Genomic DNA, 20,070 nt, shown 5'->3' with positions numbered 1-20,070 from the left:
TTTGTATTAAATTTCCAGTGTTCCCTCACTGGCACAGGGAAGTTGATACAACAGGTCAAAGTTAGTTAATTACAGAAAAGATGTGTTTATGGGTATATGAGGGCTTGAAGAGATGTTTAGTACTCACATTTCCATGTAGGAGCTGGATTATTCTCAGACAGAGCCCAGCAGATGATCTACTCCTCACAGACTATTCTTTTAAATACATTGGGTGCAAAATAGACCAAAACAAACTTCATAGTTTGGATTTTTTGTGGAAATGAGCTAGCCTAGCTAGGGAAGTGCTTAAAAGCAGATTGTGTGTGGTGTGAAGGGGTGATGCTGACGAGCTATGTACGTGTGACAAGAGGATGTGCCATGTGCAAGGGAAATCTCCTCCATGCCATCAGAAGTTCCATTAAATGAGGGATCATAAATATCTGCAGATTTAACCATGTGCATAGCACAAAGAATTATGCCCCACTGCGCCTCGCAGCTTCTGAGACCTTCAAAGTTGGAATATTCCAGAGAAAGACGAACACCCGCCCTCAACTCATCAGTTATCAACACCACACTGCCTGGTCTGGATCAACAGGATTTGAATGAAAAGTCCTTCCCTAATCCTCCTCTTTGAAAGGAAAATATCTCTGCATTTAAAACATCATCTGCTTCATTCCTTCGCTCATCAGAAGAGCTTATCTGCAGTCCTAGACAAGTGAGAACATTCAAAGTTATGTGTGGAAAGCAAATGGGGAAGAGTGATAAATTTGGCAGTGGTCAATATGTTCAAAAATTTGAATGAAAATCTGAATGGTGTAAAGAATAAAGCACACTCTAATTATGTAGTAAGCCAAAACAGTTTTCACAGTGCTTTGATCTATTTAGTATTTTACATTCACAATTAAAAAGTGCCTACTAATGCATTTACCTGAGATTTGCTATGATCACTCAGGGAATAAAGCTGCTTATTCTCATTTATAAAGCTGAGACAACTTGTTTTCCTTATTTTAAGGCAGGAGAATATGGAGTTTGCAATATTTTTATGAAAAATTATGATTTGACTAAGAAAACAAAGAGTTCTAAACGAAAATGTACAATTAGAAGCCTCTCTCTATTTGTTTACAGAGTAGACTCAAGTCAGTGAGCTGAAAACCCAACTCATTTTGGCCTTAGATAGAAAAGAAGTTTCTAAAGCCAAAATGAAAAAGGAAATTCATAGAACAGCTCGTGTACATGATCAGTTTCTGTTGTTACATCTTCGAAAGGCCTCAGCCTCAAAGTCTGCTTAGTTACTCATTCATCCAATTTTGAATTATTAAACATGTTTTTGCTTTTCACAAACTTCCTCTAATCTATCCACCCCGTTTTTGGTTGTTTTTGTGAGGACTGAGGGAAGAATTGAGCTTGGCATTTTGATGAGCTCCCATTGCCAGCTCAAGAGAGGCATGGATCAGTCCTAGCCCAATTTATGGAATCTAAAATCTCCTAAAATACACATTAAAAGTCACAGTGACTTGAAAGGTCACTTTCTTCTTCCACAGGGGAAATCCCAGAGAGACTCGAGTAGAAAAGCCCAACAATTGTGTTTGAGAAAAGGAGCTGAAGTAGAAGAGGGTTATCCAGGATGGATCAGAAGAGGGTTATCCAGGATGGATAACCAGAGCTTTTCGTCATTAATAGTATAGAAAAAGAGGTGGGCAACCTGAAAATAGCCTGAAAGGCTGCCACAGAAATTTTTCACCACTTTAATGGTGGCAGTGGGGGGGGGAAAAAAAATCTCCATTTTTGACTACTTGAGGATGTTTTCCAAAACAAAATACTTTTTTGCTCTCTTATCCTGCTGTTCCTCCCAGGTTCCAAGGAAATTGTAAACAGGACTAATAATGAGAGGGAAATCAGTGCAAAGTGGTATTCTGGAGGAAAAGGATTACTGGAGTTCTTATTTTGTCCCCCAAGCAACAGCCCATTCTTACCTGGGCCAGGATCTCCAGAGAGAACTGATTGCAGCACAGATAAAACATCAGGAATAACTCATTGAAACACCTCACACACAAATCTTTTATTCTCCAAGTGAAATAGAAACTGTTGAAGAACCACCACCAATGAGAAGCAGCAGACTAATTTTTAAAGAAATTCTTTCCATACCATTCCCTGACAGTGCCATCATTAACCTGGGCATGTTGTGTTTGTTTTTGTGAACTTTTACTGCCTTTTACCCTGACAGTGCCTTTGTCCACGGGCTGCCAAAGCCTCAGTGCTCTCAGAAATGCCACCCAAAGTGCCCCTGAATCCCAGGCCCTCTGCCAGCTGACAGCCCTACAAGCACACAAGGATTTTTTTTCCCCATGAAGACAAACACCAGCAAATTGAATTACTGCGCTAACAGGAGCAAATACAATTTATTTAGAAAAAGAACTCATAGTGAGATTATCTAATTAAAATTATTCAGAGTTGCTTGGCACTGCCAGTGTTTTGAAGAAGGATAGCAGGTAGTACAGTATCTAGTCCCTGTGAATTTATTAGTGTTGAGCTTTAACCCTACAACTGTCAGCTCTGATTGGAAAAATTACGTTCAAGGTTTTGTAGCAAGAAGTGATTAAGTGCATTTACAAAGTGAGGACATCCGTTCCCAAGCTGCCTAACATCAATTAAAGGAGGCCAAATTAAATCGATGTTCTAATTCTACAAAATTAATGGTAACTTTTTTTTAATAGATGTAACAACATTTCCCTGAGGTCCTGTAATAAATTCTTATCACAGCAGCTCATGTAGAAAGTAAATGGTTACCTATCCATGAAAATGCCATGTTTAAAACCAGTTATGGGAATGATGACAATGAGATTCCTAACAGTTCCAGCATTCTTCCAGGCATTTTATACTTGATTTAATGTTTGAGAGTTCTTTACTTTTAAACATGAGGAAAGCATGAAGGGAAAAAACATAATAAATAAGGATTTATTATGGAAGTATTAATTTTTTTGCATTAATTCATTTTAAGTAGAGCATTCCCCTAAACTCATGGGATCAGGAGCTAATTAAGGTGACTTGTAATTACCTTTAATCAAAATGCAATCATATGTCTTCACTTTACATCACTCTGTGAAAGGAAAAAGGGATTTTTTAAATTTGTTTTGTTTTGGGGATTGGTTTGTTTGTTTGTTTTGGTTTTAAGTGTTGGGTGACATAAACCAAATACTTCAATTTTCCACCTCATCATTCCTGCTCAGGAGACAGAGAGACTGGAGACATTTAGATGCTGTTTTGCAATCTAGAAGCTGAGGTGAAGGCAGAGTGACACTGGCTGTGGGTGAGAAGGAATTAGACACCCCTCACCTGTGGGAGAAGCAGCTGAATTAATGCCTCAAATGTATTCTAAACTTTCACTTTCATTCTCTCTGCCATAAAGCTCTTACAATTATTAGAAAAGACACATTTGACTACTCTCTATGACTCCTTTAATTTAGTATTTGAAGTATTAAATAAAGAGCCATAAACCAAAATTTCTGATAGTTACAGTCACATTCAGGATTATTTGTCACTGCCATTAACTCTTCTCTTTCTGGAGGATCTCTCCTGAAACACTGTCCCTAGCAGAACCATAATTGAAGATATCATCCCTATTACAATGAATAAAGTATTTATTAAAAGCTTCACAGAAACAGGATTAAATTATTCTGCCTGTTTGTTCTGTTCTGTTTATGTAGGTCCAGGCCTTAACCTGCTCCTGGGCTTTTCTTCTGAAAAGCACAAGCAGTATTCAACTGCATTCTCGACTGAAGCCCATGCAAGACAAACTAAACTAATGAACATAGCTCAGTTCTTGAACACAGATTCTATAAATTCAGCAATCTCTTGGTATCGATTTAAAATGTGATTTTGTAACACAGGTTTTGTAGTGATGCTTCAAAATTCATTAAACACCACAAATATTTCCTCCTAGAACATTATTCTGGTCTCCTGACAATCGGTGGCTTTACCAGCATGTAATCATCTATGTTTATCTGGAGATGCCCTTGTGTTATTTGTCAGAATAAATCAGCTAGAGCTCAAACACGATGCTGTTTTCAATTTCATGTTTTCAGAAGTCCTGCTGAATGTGAAGAGCTGTTCAGCTGGGAGCTGCTTTTCCTCCCCAGAGAAGTTACAGCAAAAAACATTCACTGAATCCAGAGCAGGAGAGAAATTCTTGTGTTATGTTTGAAGTCTAAAAAAGTAAAGTCTGCATAAAAAAGCAATTGAATTTAAAAGATTGAACTCTTTGAGCTTCTCGAGATGGTTTGGATCTACTCTGAATTCTTCAAATCCTACTCAGGACAACGTTCACTATGTCCTTTGGAAACAAAGGGCACTAAGGAAGAAGGAAATGAGATACAGTGAGAAGAGCAATTTTCAAACCAACTGCTGGGAGTCACTCTGTTATAGAAACCCTGGAAAGATGATTCTGAAGACTTCAGCCTGGTCCCAAAATCATAAGCTCCCTATCCAAAAGACAACATCCTTTAGTTAGAACACTTTAGTAATTCAGCAAATAATTCATCATATGCCAATAATTCATTACAAAGTGGATAAACCACTTCCAAACTACAAGTAATTGAAAACTCTTTATGAGACCAGAACCTGAAATCATGTTTCAATGGCAAAGAAATGTGGAACTGCTGGGGAAAAAGGTGCCTTAAGAAGCAACTCTACACCTCGGGCTGCCTCTGTCAGCCGCATTTCCTGAGGTGGAAAATGCACATCTTCCCAAAGCAAAGCGGGCCTTCCCCTACAACATGTTTTAATTATGACCTCTGAGAAAACTCAAGAAAAGGAAATATTTTGGCTATGCCTTGTTGATCTTTCCTTAAAGTTGCCATTACTGAGGGAGAGAAAGATTCTGTTTCACCCATCACTCCTCAGCTCCACACTTTCCTCCAGCACATGAGTCTCTGCCAGGTCCACTCCTTTATCTCCTCCCCTGGGATGCTGGGCAGCAGCTTCTCCCTTCCTTCCTCCCTGAAGCAGCTCCACCAGAGCAGGTACCACTGTTCACCTTCCAGGACCCAGCTATGAAAAGCGGGACACAGAGAACAAATCTGCTTCTTCTCTTCCCCTATTACAGCAACATGAACATTTCTCCAAGCAACCACTGCAGTTTTAAATCTCAAACCCTCCCTGGGATTTTCCAGAAGGGTAGGAAACATGTTTGGTGGCTGTTAAACAAGAATGGGAAAGCAAAATATTTTAGTATTTTGCCCCCAAACAGCCCCCTCATAATTCTGGATATTTACCTTTGCATTGAATGTTGCTGCTAAGAAAATTGGTTTTTATATGTACAGTGGGAATGGGCAGCAGCATCCTTCCACAACTTCCTAGTGAAGTCCCAAACCAAAGTGCTGCTCGGCTCACAATTGTTTTACCTGTGAATAGATGTCACCAATGAACATCTGTGTTTTATAAACACATTATTTCCCCTTAAAATAAACTCCTCATGCTCTCTAAGTGCTGAATCAATGTGTTTGTACTGTTGGAAACATTTCTCTTCATCCTGCCGCGGAGCTTACAGTTTGTTTACCCAAAACTACTTACATTTCATTCTGAAACTTTTCCCAAAATGTCTCTTTTGCCCATTTTGGGCACAATGTTAAGCAGCAGTACAAGGTTTAATTAATAAGAAATCCAGACTTTTCTGCCTTTTCACATATAAATTAAAGCTGTTGAACTAAGTACCTGATGGAAAGATATCTGGTTTTGACCAGACACTGCAGTTCCCAAGCTGAGACCTTTTTTTATTTAAAAGTGACCTGTGGGGACTGATTATTAACAATTTAAACTCCTCTTCCTCTCCCTCAGCTTCTGCCACCTCCCACCCAAACTGAGATCATGTTCACTGCTTGTAAAACCTGGCACGGCTCCATTAAGGCCCAGCTCCATTAAGGTTTATGAAGCTCTGCCAGTTTCCATGGCAGAGAATTTGGCCTGTGCTTTGCTTAAAGGTTATAAGCCTTGCTTGCAAATGCTACAATTCCATGTGGAATTCAGCTGCTTTTTAATTTTTACAGCTTCCCATGGCAGCCAAAAGGTCTTTACTTCAGACCCTCAGTGAAGCAGAGCAATGAAATTGTTCACCACCTTTCAGTATTCTTACAGGCTCTTAAGGAAATTTTATCACAATAATTTACAGTGTACTTATGAAATTTCATCTTTTGCTCTTGCTCTGCTGTAAATCATTTTTGTTCTATATCAAGAGAAAAGAAACACCTTTTTTTCAACAATTGTAGAAATAAAATAAAAGGCAGAAGTTTGCTCACTCTACTTTTTACTAACAGAATTTCCAGTGTAGGTTTTCAGTGTATGAACTGAATAACCATCGTTACTCCTGTATAATAATTAGTTAAAAGAAGAACAGTCCCCAGACAAATTTCACTAGGCCTGAGGATGGAAGCAAACTTTGGTAAGAATCAGAAAAAAGTTACTTTGAAATACCTGCCTCTTTTTTAAACAGCCAATGGTGAATATTAATGTATTTTCAGCTAAAACTTCCTTTTGATGTTTTTCTGTAAGTACACTCCTTTTGTTAACGATGTACTTCATAAACATGACAATTGTTGCCCATGATTTTTCCCAGCACACAGCCAAGGAATGCATCCAATTTTAATGGGAAGAGTATGCAAAGACCTTCTGAATGTTAGTCCTTGCAGAAGGAAGAGATTTATCTTCAAACAAAGATCTACTTAAATATGTTTGTGACAGCTGAGGAATTTATCTCCAATTCTTTTTGCCTGTGGTGTGCCACATCGCTATTTTCCCCATAGCAGCATGCAAGAAGTGAACTAAGATGTCATATACATAATACAGAGATAAAAAATGACCCTATTTCCATGTCCATGTGATAAATAGAATGAAAGTTCAGTGAACACATATTTGCACATTAATTGAACTGCATGATTCTGTCCTGTTCAATCAAGTCACTACTCTGTGTACCACAGGAAATTTTTCCCCAAGAACCATTAAACCAACTTTATTGCTTAAACACATACACATTTTCACCTATTTATCTTCCTGCCTTGCCAAGATACAAGCAGAAAGTTACCTCTGCATATTCACATGATTGAAAACACGTACACAGGGATTTATATATTACTACATCACATCACTATAATGAGAATCTGAACTAAGTGTTGCTGCTCACTGTAATAATCAGAGAACAGAGGTATTTGATGAACTTTTGTAACCTATAAATATTTAGGAGACATTTGGGTTTTGAGAATATTAAGTTTTCCCTCAGAAATCAAGTTTCCTTTGGCTGATTTAATCATCAAGATCAATATGGCCCATCTAGAGCTGTGACAGTGTGATACTCTTGAAATCCACAGCGGAGGACTGAGAAAAGTGTGATTAATGCAGCACCTTTAAAACCTTCATCAAAACACGTCCAGATTCTCCTACAGGCAGTGAAAACTTACAGCATTCAGCAAGAGGATGTGGAAGGAAAGTAAGAAACTGAATCAATAAACAAAATGCACTTTCAAGTCAATACCAACCCTTTAGTGAGACAAGCTTATATTCACTTCTGTCGCCATCAAATTTCTGATGCACTTTGCTGAAACACATTCTGCAGACACATGTCCATAAAATGTGTGTGTTTATAGATACACATACAGAAAAGGCATGCAGGATGGTTCACAGCTGTCATTATTAAATGTCACTTTCTACAGAAGCCTCCTCAGAGTCCTGCCCAAACAGACGTGGGCAGGGTGGGGGGGTTGCTGGTGGCGGTGCAATCTGTAAATCTTTGGGGGAATATTCCAGTTTGAGGCTCAGGGGTTGAATCCAAACAGCCACATCAGGTCTGGGGAGGTCTGGGTACAATATTTCCCCTCCAGGAGCTCGCTCTGCAAAGTGCAGTGACATCCAACACAGCAGCCTTGGGTCCCACCCTGTCCTGTCAGCAGCCTTGGAACCACGACCAAAGGGACTGGGCAGAGTTCGGCTGAGAGAAGGACAAAAAATCTATGGAAGGAAACTTCACAAAGCAGACATCAAAAGAAAGATAGAGGCTCAAAAAACCAACCAACCAAACAAAAAACCCTCAAAAAATAAAAACAAAGAGAAGAAAAAAATTGTAAAAACAAACAAAACAGACAAGAAAAAAATAATTTATAAAACAAATGAAGCAACCAAAACAAAACAAAATCTAGCAAACAAACCCCCAAAACCCCAAGGCCAGTTAAAAGACTGTTTGCAGAGATAGAGACTTTATTGGGGAAGATTGTGCAATTTTGAATGAAGCAAATGGAGGTACCTAAATAAGTCCATGGACCATTTTTCATACATGCACAAAAAAAAAATCCAAGTCAAAAGCCTGTGTAGGCAACAGAGTCTCAGCTACCAGAGGCACAAGTAAGAACCTGCATGGTATCATGGCCATAAAGACTCCAGTCAACAAATATTCTGCCCTTGTTTTGTAATCCCTCTGCTAGGAGCACCATGACACACCTGGGTTCTCTTCACACTGTGCTGGGACACTCAAAAAACACCTTTTTAAAAGCCTATAAGACCCAAACTTTTGTCACTTGAACTGAGTAAAGGTAATTTATGTGTCCCAAGTCCTTGCCAAACTGGATGACAATTAAAGCCTAGTACTTATTTAAAGAAATACAAAATGAAGGCTCAAGTTACAATCATATATATTATAAATGCTCTATTTAATAATATATAATCAGTAAATTAGACAACTGGTTGTGTCTAAACTGTGATGTATTGCAGGATTCAATCTAGCTGGGGGTTTATGAAAGTTTGTAATTTCCATTCATTATCTTTTGTTGAACTACTTGCTTTTCAGTGGTAGAAGCTTCTGCTTCTATGAGTAAAGTAGTCCCCAAACCATAAATTATATCCTACAGTTTTGACATCATTTATTTTCATACCATTATACATGCCAACCTTTTGACTACTCAAGATCAAAAGAGTTGCTCTCCAGGCTCATATTTCACTATAGCTCTCATATTTTATGCAGCAAATTAGGTTTTACAGTAGCAGCTACAGCAAGACTGTCTCTCATGCTGCACAGATTAAAATTACTGCACAGGATTTCAGACAGAAGGAGCAGAATCCTAGAAATTCATGCTCAAGTTAAAAATGGATGAAAACTTCGTACAATTCTTCTCCATCCACTTTGTGTAGTCTTTATACATCTATATGTAGCTAATGCGGTTAAACCTCAAAACTATAAAAGGAAGTCAGGATTCTGTCTTTGGTAATAAAAGTTGGGGGGAAATCCATCAAATCCTGATGGAGGCAGGTATTTGCTGTGTTCAGGGGTGGCTGCACCCCAGGCACATCCCGGGGTCACCCGGCAGGCACACACTGCCATGAGTTTCCTTCCTGCCACGTTTGGAATGTCCATATTAACTTGTCAGGATAATTGCTCCAGCTGGGAGCTCCCATCACTGCCAATCAAGGGTTTATTGGGGATCTGAAGACACAGAATCAGCAGGATTTGTATGTGACACTGAGTCACCCAGGGACACCTTTCACTGGGAGTTCAGACCCTTACTCAGCTTGCATGATTGAAAAATACTTTTTAGTGGAAATTACTTAAGGCACGACATCAAAATCCCAATTTCTGCACAGTTACAACTGTTCAGTTCTAAAAGCTTGAAAATTAAAAATTATTTTAATTTCTAAATCTTGATTTTACACTTGAATTTATAAGTATTCTTAGTTATATTATGCAGAATTATATTACAATTATATTACAATTATCTTTTTAAGAAAAAGTACTGGTACCTATTTATATATAATTTGTGACAGCTTGATTCGGCCAAATTCAAAGTGAAGACCAAGCAAAAATTACAATCTTACTGCAATAATTATAAATTCCAAAGTCACACTACAAACTACAGAGATTTTAAACCCCTTAAAATAACCATAATTATGACCATAAGGAAAGCTTTATGCTACACTCCTATATATTTGTAGTTTTCTTAAATCGCAAATATTTTCTTGCTGTAAATACATTAAAGATAGGAACATTCAAAAAAAAAAAGTACTAATGGCAAATTCTTTATTAGTCATCATGATTGATCACTCCATGCCTCATTCCACTTGGAAGGGAAGAGGGAACACAGAGCTGGATAAGATTAACAATGCACAGTTTCAATCAAACGCTGTGGCTGATGCAAAGTATTGATGCATCAGGACGGGGAGAAGCTGTAATCCACTCGCTCATCCTGAAAAACAAGCTGAAAATAGAAATGGAAATGTCTCCTGTCCTGAGCACGCACGTCCCCTGCAGTGATGGCACACGAGGCCCTCGCATGTTAAGTGTGCTGGGAAGAATAAAGTAGGGCAGGGAGTGGAGGGAGGCTGAATGACATGTTTTTATCTGCCATGGGGTTTTAATACAGCACCTGCAATATACCCTGACAGCATCCAACCAAGCATTCATCTTTCCCCAGATAAAGTTCCCACTGATATCATAGTTTTCCCATAGAAATCAATCAGACAGCCAACAGGATTTAAAAATTCCTCATGAGCTAGCAGAAAGAATTATAAGTCTAGCAGGAACGGCGCACACTGCAAACCATCAAACCACTCATAGCAGAACAATATTGGTAGAGGCATCTTTCCTGAGCAAGCTCTGCTATCTGTTTACACACACACATCTCACTGACTCCTTTTCCAAAAGGAATTAGTTCACTTGGCATCAGAAGCAGGCAGTGGAGGCAGGCATGGTGCTGCTGGCAGTGAGAGCCCAGCTCTGCCACTGCCTGCCCTCCTCCATTTCTCTTGAGCTGGGTTCTCCATCACCTCCAGAGCGTGTCAGACGCTGGACAGTGTGCAGCACTGATGGGCTGGGGTGGCACCTGGGGCCCCCAGGAGCAGTGCAAGGCAAGCAGGCAGTAATTCCAGCCAGCACAAAGCCTTCACAGCACCCTCGTGGTGCCTTTCAGACTGGGTCTGCTGTGGACACCTTGTACGTGCATCCCTGACACCTCTCGTGCAAACAACTTTCCTGCAGACAGGATTTCTCATACACATTTTACAAATAAAAAAACGGTGAAATTGCCTGTCCTGTCAGAGGATTCTCCTCTCCCCACCCCACCCAGAGGGCAGCAGAGGGTGGATGAAGGGAATCCATGTGCTGGCCTTTTCTGAGCTGACCCGTTCCATGTCAGGGATATGGGGACCTTAACAGTGACATTTCCTGATAATCAAGGACCTGATGGATCACTGTATAAATAAATCACACTTTTGTTATCATTACAGCCATATTCTCCTCATTATACTGAGGTTTTCTGTGAACTCTGATTTAATAACCTCCTTGGGCTTTGAGCTGATTTTGATTTGGTTTTACTGAGATATATTGGCACCCTTTTCTTTATGAGAGTAAAAAATAGGCTGCCTTGACATTCCTCCCATTAAAGCAGGCAGAGAGCTAACACAAAGTTATGCTGAACTTGTATTTCAATCAGGCATGACCTCTCACTTCTCACAAGAAGGCCTTGAACTACACGGTATCATTTATTCAAATATTGCAGAGGAAAAGAGGAATCACAACAAGCTTTCTCTGTTCTATTTTAGTAACACCATTTGTTTCAGAAAAAGGAAAAGAAATTATGCTTTGCCTAACATAAAGATCATTTATTCTCACTTCTAATTAGAAAGAAGAACACTCTGGAAAGTCAAATAGTCTGCTGAATGAGACATCTTTTCAAGGGAAAAAATGTACATTCAGAAAAAAAAACAACAAAAGGACTAGATGCCAAACACCTGTAATAGATAAAGTTAGCAGAATGGAAAAAGGGAATTCTTCAATTTGTTGTTCCAGAAAATCACATGAAAACTTACTTTATTGTGTGTTATGGGAATTGCTACAGTGTGTATCTGTATTTGGGACTGATCTCAGGCCCACTAATACCCAAGGGTATTAACAGAATCTGTCATGGGCTTGAACAAGAAACCAGGGTAAGCTGTGATAAAAATCTTTGTGTTTGACTACCTATGCATAAGTTATTCCTTTTTAAGATGCCTCTAACTGGCATATTTACAAGATGATGACCCCAACAGACACAGTGTGGGCAGATCTGGCAATTATTTTTGGAAGGCTTTGCTGCCTACAGCTTTGACTCTGTCACTATTTGCTGTCCCTTTGTGTTAAAAGATGGAAGGAAGGTCCTGGGATCACTTGACAGCTTCCTCTCGATGTTCTTGTCTCTGTAGTGCTACGTGGCAACCAGCATTTAGGAAAAAGCCCAGCTGGTTTGTATCTTCCTAAAACATTCAGTAGCTGCACAAACACACTAAGTTTTCATCCAGACTTCATACAAAATTTAGTAAGGGAACACAGCAGCATCACCTAAGAACAAAGAAAAAGGAATAAACAAATTTCAAGACTACTCGGATCAACAGCTCAAGAGCAACCAAGTAGAGGCTCTGATAAAAGATTTTAGAAAACAAATGTAAGTGCTTTTTTATCCAAAAGCAGAGCAGAGAGCTTCTGGCCCAGCACTCCAGCAGCAAACAAGGGAGCTCCAAAGAGACAAGACCCGACACAAAAGTAAGCCAGAAGAAGGGCATTTGGGGTAGTATCTTTCTCAGAACTGCTCACAAAGACACAAAGGTAAAGCAAAATCCAATCCAATCTGGCAAAACAGAGGGCAGCTATTACCAAAGCTGAGGAAATGTCCTGTATGTCTTGTTATCCCACAGTTCTGTAAGGACTCAAAACTCCACCACAACTGTAGTGCTGTGCCTGTGTGGGTTTCAGGAAGAAATTTTGGGAAGTTTTGCTATTATGTCAAAGAAGTTGTTTCCCTCAAGCTGAAAATTCATCAACCACTTCTGCATGCCTGTAATCTTTTTATTTGCTATTTTATGTGAGTTACTCCACTGGACTCAGACTATTTCCAAGCAACATTCATGCCCGATTCAGGGAAAATATTTAATTATCCTTTACCTTCAATTAGGATTTCACTTAGTATTTGGCAATAATTCTGAGTACTTTCATGAATAGGAGAAACAGCACCCAAGCATAACCTCTCACACACAGAGTCAGCAGGCCCACAGGCTGGGGCACAAAGTTCAGCTGGTGAGCCCTTAAAGAACAACCAAATGTGTTAACTCAAGGTTTTCAAACCAATGGAGTACTAACAAACTCAACTGGCCAACACAGAAACTTGCAATATTCCTAGAATTTTTACACACATGAGAGAAAAAAGGTACATGAAGACATTTGACAGCTAAATAAGAAAACAGACTGTATAGAAGGCAGCAGAGTCAATAGCAGTACCCACACAGTGACAAATCTCAGCCCCCAAAATCCCATTACGAAATAAAAAAATGAAAATTACTATTAGTGAGCTCTTGATAGAACAGCACCAAACATTTGAACAGTGCAACAGCAAAAAAACAGATACAAATCCTGCTCCTGAAACTCCCTGAGACAAGCCAAGTATGCAATTGAATCAGACCAGCTAAATTGAACACTGATATTCCAGTCTCAATCTAAATAAAAATGAATGATCTCATTCTTTTGCAGTATGCAAGTGAACCCGTGCTCTTGTTCTTTAAAGTAACTAGATCAGTTTATCTATTCTCTTTAATAATGCAATTTAATTTAACAAAGGTTCATATTAAAAATTTATCTGACTCCAGCAGTTAGAGTCACCTACCCATTTTGTCACAGTTAAACATTAGCTTTGGAGCACATCACAGATTCCCTCCTGTGAGTCTGAGAAGGGTTTCACAGAGGAGCATGCTCAACTTCCAACTGACATTACAAATAAATGGCTCAGGAACTGTGCCCCAAGTTGAAATATCAGCCAGTTACTAAAAGTGCAGTGACTTGTTCAGCAGCAATGTTCAGAAGAGGCAAATGCAGTCGAACACGTTTGTGCTCACAAAGGATTGCCACTTTTGCTTTAGCAGGCAGTTATTCAAAACATACTCCAATAATCGGGATATTTTCACCTCCAAGAACACCTTCAGACCACTCAGAAATTCTCACACATCAAGAGGAAAGGTGACAAAATAAATGTGAGTCCAAAAGGATCAAGCTAACCTGCAGCAATGTCAAGCACCTAGTGTACAACACTGCCAATGGCCCTCCGGAATTCAATGAGAACTCAGCACAAAATTCAACTGCTCATTCGTGCTCCAGTCTGTTCAAGCAGCTCACAGCATATGGTACAGGAGGAGTGAGGAAAAGCAGGTGTGGAGCAGGACAGAACACGTGCCAAGCCCCAGAACCACCCCTGGAGCAGGTACAAACCCACTTGGCTGAGGAGTAAAGGAGAAGAGAGAAGGGCACAGGGCAAGGTCAGCTTGCACCTTCTGGGGGCAGGAAATAAATCACACACTGAGCAAGCCTCTGAAACCGTGTGGTTTTGATGCCATGGAAACCTTCAGAAAGACCTGCACAATGGCAAAACTTTTCTAGAAGTACTTTATGGGCTTAAATATTGTTATACCACAGCCAGATTTCCAAAAACTGGCTCGTTAAGCACTAGGAGCAGCACATACACAAAAAAAAAACAACATCCTGAAGTAACTTAAACTTCAACCCCAAAATTGTAATCAAGCTGGCCCCTCCATCAGGAGCACAGAGAGCTGTTTAACATTCCACCAGTATAAGACAGAATTTCCTACCTCAGCTTTGCTGGCATCCAGCGATGTCAAAACCTGAAAATTACAGGAGAAATGCATTAGTATTGATCCAACAAAAGAGGAGTGGGATTAATTGGCTTTTGAGGTAACTGACATCAATTGGTTATTATGGCTTGAGGGAACAGAACTGAAGAGAACTGTCTTTCACACTGAGACTATTCACCTCTCATGCACACCAGAGGCGAAGACAGGGATATATTAAAACAGTAAAATTCAGGAATATTGGGTAAAAAATCCAGGAAATATACCAAAAAAAAAGGACTGGAAAATATTTATCTATTTTTACTAATTTTTAATTTGTTGACGATGAGCTATGCAGCCATAAGCTTTCCAACCCAGACAAAACACCCAGGGTACACTCTGAAAAGATTTCTGTTCCACAGTGGTAAAAGTCTGAAGTCTGAAGTCCACATTCTGTGTGCAGTGTGACAAAGGAAGTTTTTCCAGATGCTTCTCCCTAGGGACAGTCTGCTGAGCACAGGTGACCAGGGTTTGGCCACCTGGGAGCCCCAGGGCTGAATTCCAGCAACCAAAGCTGCCCTGAAGCACAAACGTCAAGGAGTTCTCTGCCACTCAAGGGTTACACTGAGCTCAGTTAAGGTCATTGTCTAACACCAGGGAGATACAAAGTCTACTGCTATGAAAACCTGCACAAAAAACACTGCTGGAAATACAGAGAAATTCATCATTTATATTAAAGCAACTTAAATATTTTAAGACACGTATACATTGTTATAGGTCAAACAACAGCCATGAAGTTAATAAGCTCATATTAGACTCTGAAGGCTGTTAAACCATGCTGTAAGACAAAAATCTTTGTTAGAACTTTATGTCACAATATTGTCACCACTGTACTAGGTTGAAAAGCCCTTAATAGTCTCCTCACAAATTCCAGACTGACACCTAGCTATAATTCTGTCTCCAGGAGAATAGATCTTCCTTTATATTGGTGTTAATCATCACTTCTAAAGGACATCACCAATTCTCCCAAGCTCCAAGGAGCAGGAGGAGGAGTGCCCAGCCATGACCCTGGCTGAGCACAGGGGGAGGAGAGCCCAGTGGTTATTGAACAGAGCTCAGCCTGCACAGCAGAGGAGACAATTTGTGTGCAGAGCTGCTGTTCAATGGAAGACATCTGTGGATTCATCAAAAACTCGTTCCAAAGGAATTTAGGAATGGAAATGAACTCCTGTCACATCACAACACGGTACCTGCAATCACAAACAGTTATTTAATTTAACCTGATTCAAACCCAGGTTCAGCTCTATTTGAAATGTGTATCTTTGTCACTAATGGGATTTTGGAAGCTGTTCAAGAATTTCTCTCACACAAGCAGAACTGAACTTATTTCAATTCTATTTATTTACAAACAACCTATCGCCTTTTTTTGTTGTTGTTGTTATTCCTCTTCATCAATATTTTTAAGTGCTAGCAGTTATTTTTCCTTTCCAAAACAAACCATACAGAAAGCCATCCCATCCATTCCCTGCTGGCATTCCCTCAGGTCACTCCGGCAGTGTCCCCTCACAAAAAGGTCTTCCTACTAATAGACTCATAGAGTTTCACTCCACTTACATCAATTTAATTAAGTCTTTCTTGGAGGCAAATGACTAAAAGCACATATTGTAGAGGATATACCAAAAACCTGTCTTGAAACAGCAGAATTTGGAGTGGAGCTTCCTGAATCTGCCATAAATCCCGTTCTAAACCCTCTGTCAAAGGTGCCTATCTTCTCCCTCTATCAGCTTTGCAGAAAACGTGAATAGAACTGAACAATGTGACTATTCCAGGCAGAGCTCACTAATGCCTTGCAAGGCAATTACTCTTCTATTTTAATAATTCACCTTACGTGTCCAAGGACTGTATTTCTCTTTTATATTTTTGTACCTTCCTGGTGCTTTACAGTCACCCAGTGGTCAGCTGGGCCACCGGACATATTATGTCCCTATCTTTCTTCTCCAAGTTATTGTCTGATAAATCCCTGCTCAGCAGTTGAATTCCAGTTAGTTCTTAGAAGCATGACCTTTTCCTTGCTATTACTAACATTAATTCACTTTTATTTCAATCTGCAAGCCCATCCATCTCTTCCTGGATAACACACCCGGCTCCTCTGTGTTAGCAATTCCTCCCAGCTTTACGTTTTTATCAAATTCCATTAGCACATCCTTAGGCCAAGCATACTAATGAAAAATTATCAAAGGAAATGACAAATAACTCAACACAATGCCACTGCTAAGAGGAGCTCTCTGTTGAGCAGTGCAGCACCAGCTGCCCCCGGTACAGCAGGTCAGGGGGCCAGGCTGTCACACCAGAGTCCTCCTGCTGAAATACTGCAGCAGCCTGAGCTACACAGCTGAGAGAACATCTGCACCCAGGATGGGCACAGGGACATGAACACACCCAGAGTTATTCTGGGAGCTCTGCAAATGATCCTCACAGCAGAGGGATTACGGTCTTTGATAGGATACTCACCACTACACCAATGGAGACAAAGATGGAGTGTTTCTACTTAAAATAATGACATTCCTCAGGCTAATGTTTAATTAATAAACAGTAAAACACATTAATTTAATATTATGGGTCAAATAACACTCATTAAATTAATGAGCTGACTATTGTTAGTCTGTGAAGACCTGACAATTATCTAAAAGTTTTAACAGCGATTTTATTTAAGTTTATGTGTCTTGAAGGGAATGATCATTCTGTTTGTATGAATGATTTCTTCCTCCCCCTCACTCCTACCCCCTGCTCCTGAAACTTGTAATTTCCAGCCCAGCAGCTGTATCTCCTGTCACGTTTGAGGAGCCAGTGAATGAAGACCTGGGAGCAGTGTAATGGGTATGACAAAGACTTGCAGCTCCAAGCCATCCTTTGCTGAGGCTTTTGAGGAAGTATCTGCATGTCACAGAGTGATCACTCAATTAAATCCTCTGAGAAGGCACTGCCAGCTCTCCTTGAGCAGAGCTAGGACCTGCAGCCAAGCCACCCGAGACACAAAGCAAATTTATTCACCCCCATCCCAGGGGATCCTGGCTGAGGGAGCACCTGGAGTGATGTGTCCATGATAAGCTCATTGCTGCAGAAGGTGGGAGTGGGCTGAGCCAAGGGAGGAGCAGAGAGGAGAACGGAGCTGCAGACAAGATGTGCCATCACGAGTTCACCTCCTTTCCCTTTGCAGTGATCCATTGCTCTGCCCCACGGCTCCTGTGAATGACAATGACCATTTCCTCTCTCCTGCTGCTCCCCCATGACATCTCATGTCCTAGTTAAAACCACAGCAATTTCACCAGGAGGAATTATAGCTCAGGCGAGGGATCCTTGTCTCTCTCACCATAATCCCTCTGTGACATAACAAAACCATGGGTTTATGTCACTTTCCCAAGCAAGATGCAATTTATTCTTCTTGTGCTACAAGCTAAACATGACTGACAGAAAACATCTTTAAAAATGGATTTTTTGCTATTCCTAGAAGTTGTACTCAATGCAGAACTTCCCATTCTACCTGAGGAATCTGTGAATACTGACAAAAACATAAACACGGTGATTACACTGCAAAACAAGTAGAGTCTTTTAACTTCTGTCTACTGCTTTCAGCATTTAGAAAGGTCTTATCTTGAGGTGCATGCCTCCATAGTTCCTCTCTCCAGAACAAACAGAGGACAATATTTGCCATTCTAATCCAGGAAGCAAATAGCTGCTATTTGTTATGTATCTCAACACCTTACCAGAAAGAAATAAAGGAAACTTTCTTGAATGAAGAAAACTCCTCAAACATGAGGCTGGACAGCTCATTTAGTATCAGTTTTGTATATAAAGTAGATGAAATTCCCTGTGTCAAAGTTCAAAGACAAAAAGAAAAACAAACAAACAAACAAAAAAAAACCACCAGGAAAAAATTGAACAGGCCATGTTTTGAGCACAGATTCTCATCAATCCGGTGCCTGAAGGTGTGATCATTTCACTGAACTGTCCCATCTCACCCACATGTGAAGCCTTTTTTCTGTCAGTGATTTTCCTAAAAAAGACGTTTTCTTAATTTTTGTCACCTCCTCACATCAATCTGAATCCTGTACATTCAACAAAAAAAGAAAAAAAAAATCCTTTTTTACCTTTATTCCTTTAATATCCTTCCCAGGTTCCTAAGGAACGAGAGAAAGAATTTAAAAAAAAATAAAATGAGGCCAGGACTAGAAAAAAAATCTGCTGCAAATAAACACTCAAGCTAAAGAAAACAATCTTTGGCAGTTAGGACTTTAGAAACTTGTTTGGAATATTAGGCATAGAGGATTTTAAGCATGAAGAAAAGATATAAACCTAGAAATAGTATTAATGGGATTGGAATTGCTAATGCCGAAACAGAATTAATTTTATTTCTTTTTAGACACAAAATATCTGACAGACAGACAGTCCTGGAGACCAGCACCTCCACTGCTTACCCACTCTGGAATCTGCTGCAGTCACACCCTGCAAGGGAGCTCAGCAAATTTGATGAGATCAAGGGCAGAGACTTGACAAGGTCCTGAGAATGTCCTGGCATTTATCTGAACAAATGTGAAATTCTGCATTGCAAGTTTGTCTCACTGAGCTCAGGCAGCATTAAAAATCACACTGTGATTATCACTGTGCTGCAAACTTTTATTAAATTGGGGATCCCCCTGTGGGTCGGGAGGGATGGAGGATGGATTATTGCCCACTGACATTTCCCAGTTTTTCTCTGCCTGGAGCAGCTGCCAGCCTGGCTCCTCGGGATTCAGAACAGATTTCTGATTGTGGCTCCCAGTCCAGGCCACTGAGCAGAACCTGAGCTGTTGGAGCTGTTTTATGACAGGGTGCAAAGAAACCAGCCCTGTGCTGAGTGTTCTTCACCACCTCTGACTCCATGATGTGAACAATTACCTGTAATCTCGCTGCTTGGCTGAGATAAACAACAGCAGGGGAACAGGAGAAAGGAAAAAGATAAAACCAAACCAACCAACAAGCCTTTAGGAACATTGCAATGTACTGTCTGGCACTTTCAGTGTTGACAAAATTAGAAAAATAAGCCAAACCATATTGTAATACTTCACTTCCTAAAGCACTGTGACTTTCAAACATGGAATTCTAATGCATCTTGCCAAATTTAGTGAAGTAATCATGATAAATATAGCTATAAATCTAAACTGTTCTTTAAACATATTTAAATCTCTCCATAAAAAGCATAGAAAAATATGCATGCAAGAGAGATCACCTTCTTGCTAAAGCAATTCTTGTTAATTCATCAGTTTTCATTCACCTCCTTCTTGATTTCTAAAAGCAATTCTGGAAAGTGAAGCAAAATTAACTTTTACATCCCCACGCCTACCTAAGACTACCAAGAAATCCTACATGACTCTTTATGAACCTAATCCCTAATGGTCACCAAAGCTCCTGAGTGCCAGGAGGGTGGGACTTGACCCAAAA

This window comes from Pseudopodoces humilis, chromosome 18, assembly GCF_049639895.1.
Source record: "Pseudopodoces humilis isolate 2021_Gansu_Grassland_sample_001 chromosome 18, ASM4963989v1, whole genome shotgun sequence".
In the NCBI taxonomy this organism is placed as follows: Eukaryota; Metazoa; Chordata; class Aves; order Passeriformes; family Paridae; genus Pseudopodoces; species Pseudopodoces humilis.
Note: the sequence above shows the minus strand (reverse complement) of the source record.